The 20,096-nt window shown below is 44.6% G+C and overlaps 1 long non-coding RNA gene across 9 annotated transcripts in view; it reads right to left on the bottom strand.

The window, feature by feature from the left end:
- LOC135511962 (uncharacterized) overlaps positions 1 to 16,992 on the bottom strand; it is a 28,932-nt gene extending 11,940 nt beyond the window's left edge. For 6 of the 9 annotated variants that reach the window (XR_010451341.1, XR_010451343.1, XR_010451347.1 and 3 more), the window contains exons 1-5: positions 15,939 to 16,085; positions 6,308 to 6,383; positions 1,384 to 1,439; positions 1,088 to 1,205; positions 124 to 299 (exon numbers count right to left, since the gene is read on the bottom strand). This is a non-coding gene — a long non-coding RNA (uncharacterized LOC135511962). Of the gene's footprint in view, positions 1 to 123; positions 300 to 1,087; positions 1,206 to 1,383; positions 1,440 to 6,307; positions 6,384 to 15,938; positions 16,086 to 16,927 lie in introns of those variants that run through there. The other 3 variants (XR_010451342.1, XR_010451346.1, XR_010451349.1) reach the window with 3 other exon arrangements.
- Between the last annotated feature and the right edge of the window lie 3,104 nt (positions 16,993 to 20,096).

Here is a 20,096-nt window from a genome sequence, read left to right as displayed (position 1 = left end):
TCAGTGACATTAGCTCCCTGGTGGGACTCTCCTATTGAGAATGTTCAAAATTACATTATTTAGATACTGTAGGTATTAAAACATGATTCCGATGTAAAATACCAATTATCTGATAGATGTTACCTGATCCAACACATTGACAGTGACATCGTCAAAGAAAGACACCTTCCTCCCATGTCCTGGTTCGTCCCTTTCTGATGATGCAGGGCTGGGGGATGGCAAGGTTGCAATGTGGGGCGGAAAGACTGGCCTGGGGGACCCTCTCACCTGAGGAGAGACAGCACTGAAAGTCTTCATGCCTGCATGGAGAAAAAGGTGATTCTTTCACATAAAATGTAGTTCATTTTATGTTATTCTTCAACATAAAACTAAACATCTATTGAGACATCCATTGTCTCCTTTTACAATGAGCCATAGCAACAGTATATCTCCTTCAAAATGAGGAATGTTAACTGGATTACTAAGTGTGCTTTCCATCCAATGACATGGCACCCAGGCAATCATTGGAGAATTTATATTTATAATTTTCTCCTGGCCACTTACTGCAAGGCCTGAATAAATATTGGTGGCCGTCCTCGCAGGCGAACACGCAATAGGAACCTTTTTCCGTTCTGTGGTCACCGGGCAACCGTTAAATGAGTGACTCAGGAAAGGAAACGGATATGCTGACTCACTGAGCGGTATGACAAACAAATGCAAGAGGCACACCATACACAGCCCAGGAGATGCACACATACACACTCATACACAACACACACAGCTTTAATCTGTGTCTCCTGTATCCCCTAGATCAGCAACTCACTGTGTAACAGGTGTGAGTCGGGGGCCACAGCAGTACTGCCCAAAATACTCCTACCAACGCCCTACATACAGACATAGCTAAAACACACACACTCGCAAACAGACACACAATTACACACGCACAAACAAACAAACAACGCAAGCATGCACACACACACACACACACACACACACACTACTATAAAAGAAAGAGAACTGTTAGCTAAAGAACATGACAATGGAACCGCAAAGCAATGGTCAACAACTATTGACACTGTTAGTAAAAGTTACAGAATCAGAGGCATACCACTGTTCTCTCTCATTAGTTTGCTCCACAACGACCACACCCCTTTTCGGTAGCCAATAAGATGAGGGTCCATCCAAAGACAGGAAACAGCAAACTCATTCTCTGGAGTGAAGTAAGTCTGTCAAGTGAAGATGAACAAATGTCATTTTACATGTTGCTACATCATGATGCCCTACAACTACAGAACACTACCATGTTATGTTGCAACTTCCTGACATCCAGGCCTATCTGTTACACTATCGATGTGAATTTCAAGAGAAAAGTGACTTAGAGAGAAGGTCAGAATACTACTGTACCTTGTGATTTGAGCCAGGGCCACATTCAGTGGGTCAGTAATCCAGGAAATAAGACACTAAAATAGGAATTGAGGAAAAGAGAAAAAGAGTAGAGAGAGAGAGAGAAGGAGAGAGAGAAATATGTATACAGTAGTCAGTCCCATGGACTTGACCAGTAGCAGGGAACAGACAGATCAATTAATTGCCTGGCTAATGCAACAGAGCCTCCTTGGTGAGAGAGAGAGACAGTGAGAGGACAATATACACACACATACACACACACACACACACACACACACACACACACACACAAAGCTCTACAGAGAAGCTGCAATGAAAATGTTAACTCAAAATCAGAACCTGAACGTTTGCAAGAGTGTTTGGAGGAAAGATGTTTTTAGAGGCTGGTGCAGGACCTCAGGACCCCTTACTATCTTCAGGACTTTCACCATGGCATATTATTACAAGCCTATGTGAGTATGAGTGCCCTCTCGTGGTTCTGTTGATAATAGCAGACAGTCGATGTCAAAGACATGTCACACACTTCAGAGGGAGAACAGCTAGGGCCGTCTAGAAAATAGCTACTCTGCCGCTATGTGATTGATTCGCAGGAATCTTAAATATCTAGTTTCAAGTTTATTTGATGTTACGTAATAAATGTTTCTGTACAGATTCAATACAATTACTACTTTCTACTGAATGATGAATACTGGATTCATTTAGTGAACATATTTTATTTAACCTTTATTTAACTAGGCAAGTCAGTTAAGAACAAATTCTTATTTACAATGACGGTCTACCCTGGCCAAACCCTAACCCGGCCGACGCTGGGCCAATTGTGCGCCTCCCTATGGGACTCCCAATCACGGCTGGTTGTGATACAACCTGGAATCGATCCAGGGCCTGTAGTGACACCTCTAGCACTGAGATGCAGTGCCTTGGACTGCTGCACCACTCGGGAGCCCACACACAGTATATTTCCCATACTCTTTCTGACAGAGGACAAGTTGTAAGGTCCGGTCGCTACTGTCCTCTCCCTGGCAACAAAATCACTGATGCTGGAGTTCTACTTGACACACTCATGCAGCATCAGGATATTGTTCCCAGGGAGACACACACACATTCGTCTTTCAGGTCCTCTCTGTCCCGGGTCTGACGAAGAAGGGAAGGAAGGACTGAAGAGAGGAGTGGCGGAAAGGAGGTAGAGAGAGATGGACAGATGGTGGTTAACTCAAATGGAGGAAGGTGCTTGTGTTTCAACCTAGCCCCTGTGTGTTTCATTAAGGGGTACCCTCCTTCTCTCCTTTCATCCCTCCCTCCCTTCCTCCATTCCTCCCTCCCTCTTCCCGTATAGTCCAGGCATCATGTCACCTAGCCTGCAAACCCTGGTCCTTCTGTTAGGTCAGCCTCATGCTTGAATCGATACTTCACACTTTTTCCACTGAACCTAGCAGTTTATCAAATCAAAACACGTTTTATTGGTCACATACAAGTGTTTAGCAGATGTTATGCGGGTGTAAGGAAATATCTAACAACTACAAAACATATACCCAAAACACACAAATCTAATGCGATATAGGCCAGGGTTGAAAAATCCACATAAAATATATTTTAATCTAAACTATTTGTGCTGTGGTCAGTCTGTTAACCCAGCATCAACCTCTTGATAGAAATCTACAACATTGTCCATTTCATTCATGAATTACAGTATCTTTGATTCCCCCTCTTTGGAAGATTGTGATCTGATGGGCCACATTAAAAGTGTCTTCCATCATTACTCAGGTTTCAGGTGTGACATGGTGACTAGTCGTTACATTCCCTAATTTACTGTTGTTTTTCTAACTGTGGCAAAGCATAGAATATCCCTTCTTCCCTGCCCCTTCCCAGGGTAATAACAGGTTTATATCTACCTCTCCTCTTCCCAGGTCAACATTAACGGGCATTTGGTGACAGTCCGAAGAAATTCAATGCACTAGTCCCACAATGCAATGCAACGGCTTGGGACACTTGTCCATGTGCAGACCCTAGTGGGTGGAGTCAGGGACAGAAAGAGCCAATAGTAACCCTAACCCTACCAGAAAAATGGGATTGAGGGGGGTTGCTTTGCTTTTCTAATTGGGTTAGCTTTGAGTGTCCCACACCAATTGAGTTGTGACACATGTACATTTGCAGGGGGGGTGGGGGGGGGTGTCCTGCATAACTATCCTTTTACACTAGAGGCGCAGAATCAAGTGACACCAAACAATCCGTGAGAGGAGGGTAATTGGAGCTCCCCTGACTTTTTCTGAGCATGCAAAACACACATATGTACACACAACCACACACACACAGGGCTTTTTCTGAGCATGCAAAACACACATATGTACACACAACCACACACACACAGGGCTTATTCTGAGCATGCAAAACACACATATGTACACACAACCACACACACACAGGGCTTTTTCTGAGCATGCAAAACACACATATGTACACACAACCACACACACACAGGGCTTTTTCTGAGCATGCAAAACACACATATGTACACACAACCACACACACACAGGGCTTATTCTGAGCATGCAAAACACACATATGTACACACAACCACACACACACAGGGCTTTTTCTGAGCATGCAAAACACACATATGTACACACAACCACACACACAGGGCTTATTCTGAGCAGTGCAAAACACACATATGTACACACAACCACACACACACAGGGCTTATTCTGAGCATGCAAAACACACATATGTACACACAACCACACACACACAGGGCTTTTTCTGAGCATGCAAAACACACATATGTACACACAACCACACACACAGGGCTTATTCTGAGCAGTGCAAAACACACATATGTACACACAACCACACACACACAGGGCTTATTCTGAGCATGCAAAACACACATATGTACACACAACCACACACACACAGGGCTTTTTCTGAGCATGCAAAACACACATATGTACACACAACCACACACACAGGGCTTATTCTGAGCAGTGCAAAACACACATATGTACACACAACCACACACACACAGGGCTTATTCTGAGCATGCAAAACACACATATGTACACACAACCACACACACAGGGCTTATTCTGAGCATGCAAAACACACATATGTACACACAACCACACACACAGGGCTTTTTCTGAGCATGCAAAACACACATATGTACACACAACCACACACACACAGGGCTTTTTCTGAGCATGCAAAACACACATATGTACACACAACCACACACACACAGGGCTTATTCTGAGCATGCAAAACACACATATGTACACACAACCACACACACACAGGGCTTATTCTGAGCATGCAAAACACACATATGTACACACAACCACACACACACAGGGCTTATTCTGAGCATGCAAAACACACATATGTACACACAACCACACACACACAGGGCTTTTTCTGAGCATGCAAAACACACATATGTACACACAACCACACACACACAGGGCTTTTTCTGAGCATGCAAAACACACATATGTACACACAACCACACACACACAGGGCTTTTTCTGAGCATGCAAAACACACATATGTACACACAACCACACACACACAGGGCTTTTTCTGAGCATGCAAAACACACATATGTACACACAACCACACACACACAGGGCTTATTCTGAGCAGTGCAAAACACACATATGTACACACAACCACACACACACAGGGCTTTTTCTGAGCATGCAAAACACACATATGTACACACAACCACACACACACAGGGCTTATTCTGAGCAGTGCAAAACCGTGACGCCCCAAGCAGGGCCACATGACCCTCTACTCTCCCACTGTCAAGACTATGTAGCTTTGCACTCTGGGTAAAACTGTGAAATGAGCCCTCCACCACCCAGGCCCCTTGCAGTCCTGGCTACAGACTTTATTTGGACACGCCAGGAGGATGGCGTCTCACTTGTCATCCTGGTGTTTTGCAGGTTAAGGGAAACTAGACACTGAAACAACAGCCAAAGTGGTAAACATGTTATTGTGTCCTGTCAGTTAAATATTTTCACAGGGGAGAAATAAAAACCTCATTTGTCTTCTCCATTAATCAGGGTGGCAAAAACCTCCTGTGCAGTTCCACATTAGCATTCCTTCATTAGCATTCCTTCATTAGCATTCCTTCATTAGCATTCCTTCATTAGCATTCCTTCATTAGCATTCCTTCATTAGCATTCCTTCATTAGCATTCCTTCATTAGCATTCCTTCATGAGTGGGATCGTTCAGGTTTGGAGTTGCTAACTTTGTCCTCCGCTCAAATCTTATTCTAAACCAGCAGTGATGGTCAATATAGAAACAGAATTAAGTGGAAGAGCATTTTTCTTTTCACTATGGGCTTACTATCACAAATAATATCTTAGTACAGATTATTGTCTTTAGAGTGTTTGCTGACAGAGTTCCTATAATGTCATGACATAAACGTAAGATACATTTCAGAGAGCTGGTAATGCAAAAATGAGCCTCTGTTGACAGCAGTACACCTGCTCTTCCCCAGTTGAGACCTGGACATGGCTGAACAAGCAAGACTGATGCCAATAATGCACTGCCATTTTGGACAAGTGTGTACGCGTCAAGTGTGTATATGTGCATTAAGTGTGTGTGTGTGTGTGTGTGTGTGTGTGTGTGTGTGTGTGTGTGTGTGTGTGTGTGTGTGTGTGTGTGTGTGTGTACTTGCATGCTGTGTCTGAATAAGTTTTGAGTGGGGCCAATTTAACCTGACGTATTTATCTGTGTTCATTTCCCGGTACGGGCATAACACGCTTTACTGGGATAAGGAACTCTATACTACAGTGTATAGTACAGTAACCTGTAATAGCACCTCCACCCCTCAACACAGTCTAAATGTAGACACCCTGAACACATCCCTAAACAGACATTAAGTAGAGGTAAACACATCTACAGTATGCCCATTACCTGCTGTGTAGAGGGTTGTGTATGTAGAAGACTCCACTCCCCTCCACTATTCTCCCCCCATCCTCCTCTTCTCCTGCTGGGAAAGAGAGCAGGACATACAATTAGATCCTCTACTAGGCTTCTTCGACACAATCAGATGAATCACGCAGCATATTTAGCACCACTTAAAGTACACCCCCTCAGAGAGAAAGAGAAAAAATGTATCTCCTGCCAAAATAATGAAGGCTTTGATTCAGAGTTGTTGGTTTTTTAAACCCTAAAGTACCAGGTATTTACGTTACATAATAAAATGGTAACTGAACAGTTATAATCAGTGGATAAAGTGCTAGCACAATTTCACTAACCTAATATAGAGAAGAAGCATCAGTATTACCCTCCCAAAAACCTGATGATGAAACCAATTTCCCCCCAAAGCAATGACAGTTAGTAAGTGAACACCAAAATCCATGTTATGACAGTATCCGACCACTTGGAGGCAGAGAAACCCATGTTATGACAGTATCCTACCACTAGGTGGCAGATAAACCCATGTCATGACAGTATTCTACCACTAAGAGGCAGAGAAACCCATGTCATGACAGTATCCTACCAATAGGAGGCAGAGAAACCCATGTCATGACAGTATCCTACCACTAGGAGGCAATGAAACCCATGTCATGACAGTATCCTACCACGAAGAGGCAGAGAAACCCAGGTCATGACAGTATCCTACCACTAAGAGGCAGAGAAACCCATGTCGTGACAGTATCCTACCACTAAGAGGCAGAGAAACCCATGTCGTGACAGTATCTGACCCATAGGAGGCAGAGAAACCCATGTCGTGACAGTATCTGACCCATAGGAGGCAATGAAACCCATGTCATGACAGTATCCTACCACGAAGAGGCAGAGAAACCCATGTCATGACAGTATCCTACCACTAAGAGGCAGAAAAACCCATGTCGTGACAATATCCTACCACTAGGTGGCAGATAAACTCATGTCATGGCAGTATCCTACCACTAGGTGGCAGAGAAGAGAACCCCTCCCTCCAGAAGAGCTTGGTCCAATCAGCCAGTTGAACTTATAGGGTCCTGCATGTCTAATAGATATGTCTGTGCTGCTGCTGCTGTATCACGGCTATTTAAAAATAAAAGTGCCATGTCAGTCCGGCCACTCTCCCGCCTGTCACTCTCTGCCTGGGTTCTGGGTGGTTACCGCGATGAGGAGAAGAGATCAGGATATCAAATGACCCATTTTGAACAGGAACACAAATTATAGAGATAGCTATCCTGTCTATATCTGTACTGTCTATATGCATCTATATATGTCCTGTCTATAGCTGTACTATCTATAGCTGTCTACAGCTATTCTATCTATCACTGTCTATATCTATATTATATATAACAGTCTATATCTATAATATCTATAGCTGTCTATATCTATACTATATATAACAGTCTATATCTATACTATATATAGATGTCTATATCTATACCATATACAACTGTCTATATCTATACTATCTAGAACTCTCTATATCTATACTATCTAGAACTGTCTATATCTGTGTATACTGTAAGGTTTGGTTGCCGCCTTGGATGTATAGTAGTGTACATACAGATAGATGATCTTAATTTGACCACTCATTTGTTGCTGATAATTGTCCTGCACAGCAGTGTGTTCAAAGTTTAAAAGGGATTATAAAGTTTGTAATTTTAACTCTCTCACGTCACCCCGCTCCTCCGCTCTCTCCACTGGCTTCCAGTTGAAGCTCGCATCCGCTACAAGACCATGGTGCTTGCCTACGGAGCTGTGAGGGGAACGGCACCGCAGTACCTCCAGGCTCTGATCAGGCCCTACACCCAAGCAAGGGCACTGCGTTCATCCACCTCTGGCCTGCTCGCCTCCCTACCATTGAGGAAGTACAGTTCCCGCTCAGCCCAGTCAAAACTGTTCGCTGCTCTGGCCCCCAATGGTGGAACAAACTCCCTCACGACGCCAGGACAGCGGAGTCAATCACCACCTTCCGGAGACACCTGAAACCCCACCTCTTCAAGGAATACCTAGGATAGGATAAGTAATCCTTCTCACCACCCCCCCTTAATGATTTAGATGCACTATTGTAAAGTGGCTGTTCCACTGGATGTCAGAAGGTGAATTCACCAATTTGTAAGTCGCTCTGGATAAGAGCGTCTGCTAAATGACTTAAATGTAAAATGTAAATGTAACTCTAAAATCTATACTGCAGGTAGCCTAGCCTAGGGGTTAAGGGCATTGGGCCAGTAACTGAAAGGTTGCTGGTTCAAATCCCCAAGCTGGCAAGGTGAAAAATGTATCAACATGTCCTTGAGCAAGGCACTTATACCTAATTGCTTCTGTAAGTCGCTCTGGATAAGAGTGTCTGCTAAATGCTGCTGCAGGATTATTTTCCTGCTGTGGCAAACTGGCTCAAATTCAAATCCTACATCTTTACATTCAAGTGTTAAAAATAAGACGAGATCCACTTTAACAGACTCTGCAGAATCCCTCCAAAGGCTTTATTAAGGGTTTAATGTGTACTTACTGACTGTTAATGCAACATTAGGTTAGACTGTAAACTGTTGCTTTGGTCTCAGGAGAAAGAGGGGGATTGGAGGGTTCGGGTTCGTAAGGTGTAAGGAAGTGGGTGTGTAGGCGTGTAGGGGGTTAGTCAAGATGAGCAATGGCACACCCAGGCCTGTCATGACGTTGTCAACCTGTACAACCTCATTTTAGGAATTTCACTAAGACTTTGTTACAGTATTTATTATCACAGTGATATTCCCAAACATTTTTGAGTCTTTAAAAGTGAGTGTAGTGAAGGTAGAAAGAAACTGAAACTATCTTAACGCAGTAACAAGAAACCAAGCCTGAGACGGTGCCATAGAAAGGTACCCATACAAACACGGGAAGCAACTCATACAGTTCACCAACACATATCTCACATTTACTGTAATCCATGCAGGAGACCAGCTTAGCTCAAACTGATATTTCAGCGATAACATGAAGCTAGCACTGAGCTGCGGCACACACAATCACTGAGCAATTTGGTGCCGACGCCGAGTGGCCGAGGACTGTTGGGAAAGTGTTGAAAAGCTAGACTGTCACTTTTGACCTGCACACACTCATACACACACAATCATAATCGCAGGCGAACAGCTGTAGAACTCTTGGATGGTGCAAAAGGATCATTCAGTCACAACCACTAACAGATACTAAAACAGTCCCGGCTGGGACAGTTAGTCAGGAGGGAGACGACACAACGCTGACACTGCCAGCGATGTTCTAATCTATACCCTTAACTATCTCTAAGCTCCTCCTATCTCTCACTGAAGCCTGCCAATCCATCTCACGCTCTCTACCGGTCCCAACCTCCTCCAAGGGGCCCTGGGGAGTCCCTGTCCCTCCTACTCCCCCTGTCATCCCTATCCATTCACTCCCCCACCACCAGAGAGAGGGAAACTGTCACTCATGCTTTAAGCCAACTGGCATTCGGGTGGGCCTACTCCAGTTCAGGGGGGGGGTCCTACTCCAGTTGCATGGTGTAACTATATTTCCATCCAAAATGCAATGAGTCAGGGTTACCCCTGGTTACGAATGAAACATACATGAAACAGAAGACAGAGAGACAGAACATGAGACAGAGACAGAGAGACAGAACATGAAGGGTACAAGCTACTCAGGCTCAAACTGATTTTCACATCTAATAAATAGTTTACATGACACTTGTTGCGGACTAACTTACTGTACTTATGATTTAAATAATTGTGAAGTTTTTTGTATTTTTTGTATGGATTTCTGCTCCTAGCCTTACTCTTTAAATACAGCTAGCTGCACTCCTTACCTTTCCATGGCAACTGATGCTGGCCAATGGCTAAAGCACAGAGATTACAGGACACGTTTTAATCTAAAACCATAACGTGAAATAGGTTACAGCATAGTGCAGGCTGGTGGAAGCCAAGATCCCTGTGGATTTGAACATTTCAGAAAATCATCTGATAAGCCTGTCTAGCCCAAATCTCTTAACACTCTTTAAGAGGGGACTGAAGCTTAAGAAGTGCACATTACATTCCACCCCATGGCTCATTTCCTATCCAGTAGGTAACACAAGGGAGAGAGCAACCATTCTCTGTCTCTTTAGAACAGAAAGGTGGAGGGGAAGAGAGAGAGTCCGGAGAGAAATAGAAAGAGGGAAGAGTAAGGAGCAAAAAAGAAAGAGAGAATAAGAGATATGGGAGAGAGAGAGAGAGAGGGAGGGAGGGAGAGAAAAACAAAATAAGAGATATGGGAGAGAGATAGGGGAAGAGAGAGAGAGAGAAAAGGAGATATGGGAGAGAGATAGGGGAAGAGAGAGAGAGAGAAAAAGAGATATGGGAGAGAGATAGGGGAAGAGAGAGAGAGAGAATAAGATATATGGGAGAGAGAGAGAATAAGAGATATGGGAGAGAGATAGGGGAAGAGAGAGAGAGAGAGAGAGAGAGAGAGAGAGAGAGAGAGAGAGAGAGAGAGAGAGAGAGAGAGAATAGGAGTTATGGGAGAGAGATAGGGAAAGAGAGAGAGAGAAACAGAATAAGAATTATGGGAGAGAGATAGGGGAAGAGAGAGAGAGAGAGAGAGAGAGCGAGAGAGAGACAGACAGAGAGACATCGTTGCACCTGCTGATGTGGGTGTAGAAGGGAAACCTGATATACAATGGCTTTACAACCATCTCAGGGAGCTATAGTACACTAGCTAGCATAGGCCTAAGTAATGGTCTGGTGAGATCACACCAGCAGAGGGGGATATCTGTGCGTGGGGAAGTCTCTCTCCTGGTCTTTAACCAGGAGAGAGACTGGTCTTTAACTGGGACGGGTGTTTTTCTCAGTAAACAAATTGTTGGTTAAAACATTGTCCATTTAATTAAGAACACCTAACAGTATGCAGGTAAGTTGTATTTGATTTGAAGTGTTCATGCAACCCACCTGATAACTGTCTCCATATATTATGCCTAGAAAACATCTGGTCATTTTCATCCCTGGAAAAAGCTATGTTCTGTTGTGTTCATCCTTCCCTCACAAACCCACAACGGTGTAGCCTACCCTCGGCTCAAGTTCAGATTGCAGAGTGTATGTGAGGGAGGGTGCTTAGGTTGTTGTTGTGGAGCTGACAGGGTACTCAGCCAGCCTGGCAGTAAGTTAGGCCGGAGGGAGGAGTAACGTGAGCATTGATGATCAGAAGGTGAGCAGAAATCAGACAGAACAGTCTTGTTTTCCATTGGTTCCTGTGAGAAGTGGGACAGGGTCACTACAGGGCTCCCATCAACACACACACGAACATACTGTTTAATCTTGAGTGATTAATGTCAGCGCATCAGGAGAGCGAAACAAAACAGCTTGAGGAGGGAGAGGGAAGGAGAGGGAGAGGGGGGGTTAGAGGTAAAGAGGAGGAGAAGTGAGGAGAGAGGGACTGCAGAGGAGTGGAGAGGGAGGGGAAGGAGAGGGAGACGGTGAGGGAGGCAGAGGGGATGAAGAGGGGAGGTCAGGAGAGGGGAGGAGTGGAGAGGGGAGGAGAGAGAAGAGGGGAGGGGAGGAGAAGGGAGTAGAGGAGAAGGGAGGGAGGAGTTTGGAGGGGAGAAGGGGGCTGGTGATGGGGTTGGGGGGGGGGTTGGGATGAATCTGAGAGCGCTATCGGTATGTCCCCTGCCACAGCTGGCCAGATGGAAATAGACAGAGGTGAAACTGAGTCCAGGAGAGAAGAGGAGCATTCGCTTTCCCAGGATGGATGGAGTTCAAGCAGTCTCTCTCCTTTATTTCCTCTCTCTCTCTCTCCTTTATTTCTCTCTCTCTCTCTCTCTCTCTCTCTCTCTCTCTCTCTCTCTCTCTCTCTCTCTCTCTCTCTCTCTCTCTCTCTATTGTCTCAATGGGTCAAATGTTTAAAACATAAAAACCATAGCATACTATAAGCAACTATCTTAATTATATTTGTCCACAGTAATTACCCAATGACAATATCCTGTTTGTACAGCATGGCAGATAGATACGAAGCCCAAAGCCTGAACCCATGGCAGCCAGCTAGTGGGCTGAGCGAGCGAGGGCGGGCTACAGATCTCTGTGCCTGAGTGTAAGAGGAGGACAGTGGGCTGAATAGCTCAGCAGCTGAGCCCCAGATATACTCCTTGTAACTTCACCAACACCTTATCAGATATACTCCCTATGACTTCATCAAGACATTATCAGATACACTCCCTGTGACTTCATCAATACCTTATCAGATATACTCCCTGTGACTTCATCAAGACATTATCAGATATACTCCCTGTGACTCCATCAAGACCTTATCAGGTATACTCCCTGTGACTTCACCAAGACCTTATCAGATATACTCCCTGTGACTTCACCAAGACCTTATCAGATATACTCCCTGTGACTTCACCAAGACCTTATCAGATATACTCACTGTAACTTCACCAACACCTTATCAGATATACTCCCTGTGACTTCACCAATACCTTATCAGATATACTCCCTGTGACTTCATCAAGAACTTATCAGATATACTCCCTGTGACTTCACCAATACATTATCAGATGTACTCCCTGTGACTTCATCAAGACATTATCAGATACACTCCCTGTGACTTCATCAATACCTTATCAGATATACTCCCTGTGACTTCATCAATACATTATCAGATATACTCCCTGTGACTTCACCAAGACCTTATCAGATATACTCCCTGTGACTTCATCAAGAACTTATCAGATATACTCCCTGTGACTTCACCAATACCTTATCAGATATACTCCCTGTGACTTCACCAATACATTATCAGATGTACTCCCTGTGACTTCATCAAGACATTATCAGATACACTCCCTGTGACTTCATCAATACCTTATCAGATATACTCCCTGTGACTTCATCAATACATTATCAGATATACTCCCTGTGACTTCACCAAGACCTTATCAGATATACTCCCTGTGACTTCATCAAGAACTTATCAGATATACTCCCTGTGACTTCACCAACACCTTATCAGATATACTCCCTATGACTTCATCAAGACATTATCAGATACACTCCCTGTGACTTCATCAATACCTTATCAGATATACTCCCTGTGACTTCATCAAGACATTATCAGATATACTCCCTGTGACTCCATCAAGACCTTATCAGGTATACTCCCTGTGACTTCACCAAGACCTTATCAGATATACTCCCTGTGACTTCACCAAGACCTTATCAGATATACTCCCTGTGACTTCACCAAGACCTTATCAGATATACTCACTGTAACTTCACCAACACCTTATCAGATATACTCCCTGTGACTTCACCAATACCTTATCAGATATACTCCCTGTGACTTCATCAAGAACTTATCAGATATACTCCCTGTGACTTCACCAATACATTATCAGATGTACTCCCTGTGACTTCATCAAGACATTATCAGATACACTCCCTGTGACTTCATCAATACCTTATCAGATATACTCCCTGTGACTTCATCAATACATTATCAGATATACTCCCTGTGACTTCACCAAGACCTTATCAGATATACTCCCTGTGACTTCATCAAGAACTTATCAGATATACTCCCTGTGACTTCACCAATACCTTATCAGATATACTCCCTGTGACTTCATCAATACCTTATCAGATATACTCCCTGTGACTTCATCAATACATTATCAGATATACTCCCTGTGACTTCACCAAGACCTTATCAGATGTACTCCCTGTGACTTCATCAAGACATTATCAGATACACTCCCTGTGACTTCATCAATACCTTATCAGATATACTCCCTGTGACTTCATCAAGACATTATCAGATGTACTCCCTGTGACTTCATCAATACATCATCAGATATACTCCATGTGACTTCATCAATACATTATCAGATATACTCCCTGTGATTTCATCAATACCTTATCAGATATACTCCCTGTGACTTCATCAAGAACTTATCAGATATACTCCCTGTGACTTCACCAATACCTTATCAGATATACTCCCTGTGACTTCACCAAGAACTTATCAGATATACTCCCTGTGACTTCATCAATACCTTATCAGATATACTCCCTGTGACTTCATCAAGAACTTATCAGATATACTCCCTGTGACTTCACCAATACCTTATCAGATATACTCCCTGTGACTTCATCAAGACATTATCAGATATTCTCCCTGTGACTTCATCAAGAACTTATCAGATATACTCCCTGTGACTTCATCAAGAACTTATCAGATATACTCCCTGTGACTTCACCAAGACCTTATCAGATATACTCCCTGTGACTTCATCAAGAACTTATCAGATATACTCCCTGTGACTTCATCAATACCTTATCAGATATACTCCCTGTGACTTCATCAATACATTATCAGATATACTCCCTGTGACTTCATCAATACCTTATCAGATGTACTCCCTGTGACTTTATCAAGACATTATCAGATATACTCCCTGTGACTTCATCAACACCTTATCAGATATACTCCCTGTGACTTTATCAAGACATTATCAGATATACTCCCTGTGACTTCATCAACACCTTATCAGATATACTCCCTGTGACTTCACCAAGACCTTATCAGTGGCAGAAACGTTGTCCATAAACAGCAAACAGTGTATTTCAGTGTATTATTTTTTTGCATTCTCACCCTGAGAGTTGCACATACCCTAACCAAAACAGGATTTGTTGTCTTTCAAATACTTATTAAGGTGCACTTGATTTAGCTTGCTCTATGCAGTGGGACCAATGGATAAAAAGCAAGAGAAAGAAAGCAAGCCCAAACCCAGCAGGTGAGCAGGCTCTTGCTCTAGCATCTTACCCTGGCAGTAAGAAGAGCACCGACTGGTTGGCTTGGTAGTTGAAAGTCCGTCCCCATGTCTGTCAGAGAGACACAGCTATGCCAACAGGACTCAGCTCTAGCCACACCAAAATAGCTCCAAACAATCTCAGCCAGGAATGATCTGATTAAAACAACTATGTTGGTCCAGGGATCTGGGTGAGATCACTCAGGAGGCGAATGTGTTTTACTATCACTCTGTTTGATCGCTCTGTTGTCACAGAGAACTTTCCTGCTGAGCAGGAAATGCTAATTATCGTGGAATCGAAGTTTAAAAGGCTTCTAAAGTTTGTAATTAACACTTTAAAATGTCGAACTGTATTTATACTAACTAAAAATGTATCAACACCTACAAAAATGTCCATGAATGATAATCCAAATAATAGTTCACATTTCCTGTTGCTGCAGGATTATTTTCCTATTGTGAGAAGCTGGTCAAATTAAGATAGTACACCTGTATGTGTGTTTTATTCACTGAGCTAGCCAATGTGCCAGCGTGTTTTTTAGTAATTCTGTAGTTAGCAGTTAGATGCAGCTATAATGCTGGGCTACAGATCCCCCAGGAGGATATATGGATACGTTTTTACACTAAACATAATATAAGGGCTAAAATAGATCAACAAAATATTTTACAAACCCAGACAATTCAGTCTTGTCTCAAAACGTCCTAATATCTGGCAAAGTGGATACAGTAAGCTCTATCAACCAGCTCAACACAAAACAGGAATACAATGACAAGCACAAAACACAATCACAAAAATGTAGTTTCCCTATCACATACCAATATATTTGTCCATGTAGAAGAAGGCTGCTCTGGTTCTTGGTCCCATTGTCTTTCCTCCACCTCCTTCACTGCTGCATCTTGTCTTCATGGGTCTCATCATGCTGCACCTGCGCAGAAAACGACATAACACAACAACATCCACACACAGCTAAAACATAAAGTCAATCTGTACAATCACTACGTGCACAAGCCCAGCCGTCACATCCCTCTTCCCCCCTCCCTCATCCCCCTCATCCCCCACTCCTCCATCACACAGGAAACCTGGCCTTCCTGCAGAAAGCGTCGGAGCACGGAGAGGGGACAAGGTCCTGGCCGGGGGCAGGTATGGAGGGAGAGGATGTTTTTGTCATTCCTCAACCCCCCTGGTTGAGAGGCCTGCTGTCGTCTATCCTGAGGAAGCTGGCTCACGTCATTGGTGCTCAGAGGAGCACTACAGCTCCAGCCATAGGCCTGCACATGCTCAGTAGCAGGCCCACAGCGACACAGACACCATCGCTGCAGAGAGGGCCTGATGCAGATATCAGCAATGTTCCTCCCACATGGGAGGAACAAAGTAGCTTTATTTTTATGGATAATTGGGATACTGTACAGTAAGCTAATGTTTCATGTAAAGGGAAAGGTGTCAAAGTCAGTTCAATATCTTTATCGATATGTTTCTCTACAAAGCTAGTTGCTGTTGAACCAGCAGGAAACATTATACTTGACTGTTTCCAAGCCAACGGCAATTATCCATTTCCTGTACATAATAGGCTACAGTAGGGCCTGGCCAGCTGTGAATGTGTCAATACTCCAGCAGGTGACTGCTCAGTGAAAAACAGCCTAACAGCCTCAAAGGGAGGTGGCTCTTCAAAATGAATCAGTCATTAACACTTCATTTATCAGGCACCAACAGCTGTGTCTGGCCCAAAGACATACCACGTACAGTACGACTGACACTGGCGATTTGAAGACTCAAAACCTAATATTTTCATAAAACAAAGTTTTACCTCTACCCGTGATGATAGTGAGCCTAGCCGCATCATAGGGGGAAGTCCAAATGTGACTGGGCCTCCGAATAACAGGATGTTTATAGATACGCCTGGGGGATCCTGTGTCAGAGAGACAACTCCTTAACACGGGGAGGGAGATGGGTAATGGGAGTGGAGGGAGAGAGGGAGAGAGGAAGAGAGGAAGAGAGGGTGAGAGGGAGAGAGGGTGAGAGGAAGAGAGGGAGAGAGGGAGAGAGGGTGAGCGGAAGAGAGGGAGAGAGGGAGAGAGAGGGAGAGACAGTGAGAGAGGGAAAGAGGAAGAGAGGGAGAGAGAGGGAGATAGGGCGGGCGGAAGAGTGGGAGAGAGGGAGAGAGGAAGAGAGGGAGAGAGAGAGAGAGGGAGAGAGGGAGAGAGGAAGAGAGGGAGAGAGGGAGAGAGGGAGAGAGGGAGAGAGGGCGAGTCGGAAGAGAGGGAGATAGGGAGGGAGCAGAGCAGGTCAGCCAGGCGGCATCTGGCCAACCAAATATAAAGTCTTCTATTTTCTTGGTCACTTATCTGTTCTAAAGCCTTTCCCCAGCATTACCTAAAGCCTTTTGCCAGAATGTTCTTAAGTCTTTCCCGAACATGTCCTAAAGCCTTTCCCATTTATGGGAAGCTAACGATACACAAGCTAACATAACGATGGAGGAGGCACAACGTAAAAAGCAAAAAACAATTTTCATGTAGAATGGGAACACAATTTTCTGTTCACCATAGTTAAGGACAAAAGGATTTGCCTGATTTTGTCACCAGGCTGTAGCGCTCTCAAATAGGGGTAATGTGGAGTGGCACCACAACACCAGCCACCCCAAGTTCAAAGAAACCTACCCGCTAAAGAGCAAGCTTCGGTCACAGAATGTTGACGAGCTCAAGTCTGTGTTGAAAGCACAGCAGTCGCTCTTTACCAAACTGACAGCTAAACGTCATGCTGCAACAGAGGCATCCTTCCACATCAGCCATCTCTTTACCAAACCGACAGCTAAACGTCATGCTGCAACAGAGGCATCCTTCCGTGTCAGCCATCTCTTTACCAAACCGACAGCTTTTCCGTGTCAGCCAAAAACCGACAGCTAAACGTCATGCTGCAACAGAGGCATCCTTCCGTGTCAGCCATCTCTTTACCAAACCGACAGCTAAACGTCATGCTGCAACAGAGGCATCCTTCCGTATCAGCCATCTCTTTACCAAACCGACAGCTAAACGTCATGCTGCAACAGAGGCATCCTTCCATATCAGCCATCTCTTTACCAAACCGACAGCTAAACGTCATGCTGCAACAGAGGCATCCTTCCATGTCAGCCATCTCTTTACCAAACCGACAGCTAAACGTCATGCTGCAACAGAGGCATCCTTCCATGTCAGCCATCTCTTTACCAAACCGACAGCTAAACGTCATGCTGCAACAGAGGCATCCTTCCATGTCAGCCATCTCTTTACCAAACCGACAGCTAAACGTCATGCTGCAACAGAGGCATCCTTCCATATCAGCAATCTCTTTACCAAACCGACAGCTAAACGTCATGCTGCAACAGAGGCATCCTTCCATATCAGCCATCTCTTTACCAAACCGACAGCTAAACGTCATGCTGCAACAGAGGCATCCTTCCATGTCAGCCATCTCTTTACCAAACCGACAGCTAAACGTCATGCTGCAACAGAGGCATCCTTCCATATCAGCCATCTCTTTACCAAACCGACAGCTAAACGTCATGCTGCAACAGAGGCATCCTTTCCATCTCTTTACCAAACCGACAGCTCATGCCATCTCTTTACCAAACCGACAGCTAAACGTCATGCTGCAACAGAGGCATCCTTCCATGTCAGCCATCTCTTTACCAAACCGACAGCTAAACGTCATGCTGCAACAGAGGCATCCTTCCATGTCAGCCATCTCTTTACCAAACCGACAGCTAAACGTCATGCTGCAACAGAGGCATCCTTCCGTGTCAGCCATCTCTTTACCAAACCGACAGCTAAACGTCATGCTGCAACAGAGGCATCCTTCCATGTCAGCCATCTCTTTACCAAACCGACAGCTAAACGCCATGCTGCAACAGAGGCATCCTTCCATGTCAGCCATCTCTTTACCAAACCGACAGCTAAACGTCATGCTGCAACAGAGGCATCCTTCCATGTCAGCCATCTCTTTACCAAACCGACAGCTAAACGTCATGCTGCAACAGAGGCATCCTTCCATGTCAGCCATCTCTTTACCAAACCGACAGCTAAACGTCATGCTGCAACAGAGGCATCCTTCCGTGTCAGCCATCTCTTTACCAAACCGACAGCTAAACGTCATGCTGCAACAGAGGCATCCTTCCGTGTCAGCCATCTCTTTACCAAACCGACAGCTAAACGTCATGCTGCAACAGAGGCATCCTTCCAGTGTCAGCCATCTCTTTACCAAACCGACAGCTAAACGTCATGCTGCAACAGAGGCATCCTTCCGTGTCAGCCATCTCTTTACCAAACCGACAGCTAAACGTCATGCTGCAACAGAGGCATCCTTCCATGTCAGCCATCTCTTTACCAAACCGACAGCTAAACGTCATGCTGCAACAGAGGCATCCTTCCGTGTCAGCCATCTCTTTACCAAACCGACAGCTAAACGTCATGCTGCAACAGAGGCATCCTTCCGTGTCAGCCATCTCTTTACCAAACCGACAGCTAAACGTCATGCTGCAACAGAGGCATCCTTCCGTGTCAGCCATCTCTTTACCAAACCGACAGCTAAACGTCATGCTGCAACAGAGGCATCCTTCCGTGTCAGCCATCTCTTTACCAAACCGACAGCTAAACGTCATGCTGCAACAGAGGCATCCTTCCATGTCAGCCATCTCTTTACCAAACCGACAGCTAAACGTCATGCTGCAACAGAGGCATCCTTCCATGTCAGCCATCTCTTTACCAAACCGACAGCTAAACGTCATGCTGCAACAGAGGCATCCTTCCGTGTCAGCCATCTCTTTACCAAACCGACAGCTAAACGTCATGCTGCAACAGAGGCATCCTTCCATATCAGCCATCTCTTTACCAAACCGACAGCTAAACGTCATGCTGCAACAGAGGCATCCTTCCGTGTCAGCCATCTCCTGGCTAAAAATGAGAAATCGTTCACCGGTGGAAAGCTATACAAGCAGGCAATGG

This window comes from Oncorhynchus masou, chromosome 24 (assembly GCF_036934945.1).
Source record: "Oncorhynchus masou masou isolate Uvic2021 chromosome 24, UVic_Omas_1.1, whole genome shotgun sequence".
NCBI classification, from domain to species: Eukaryota; Metazoa; Chordata; class Actinopteri; order Salmoniformes; family Salmonidae; genus Oncorhynchus; species Oncorhynchus masou.
Note: the sequence above shows the minus strand (reverse complement) of the source record. Positions and strands in the feature narration are given on the sequence as shown.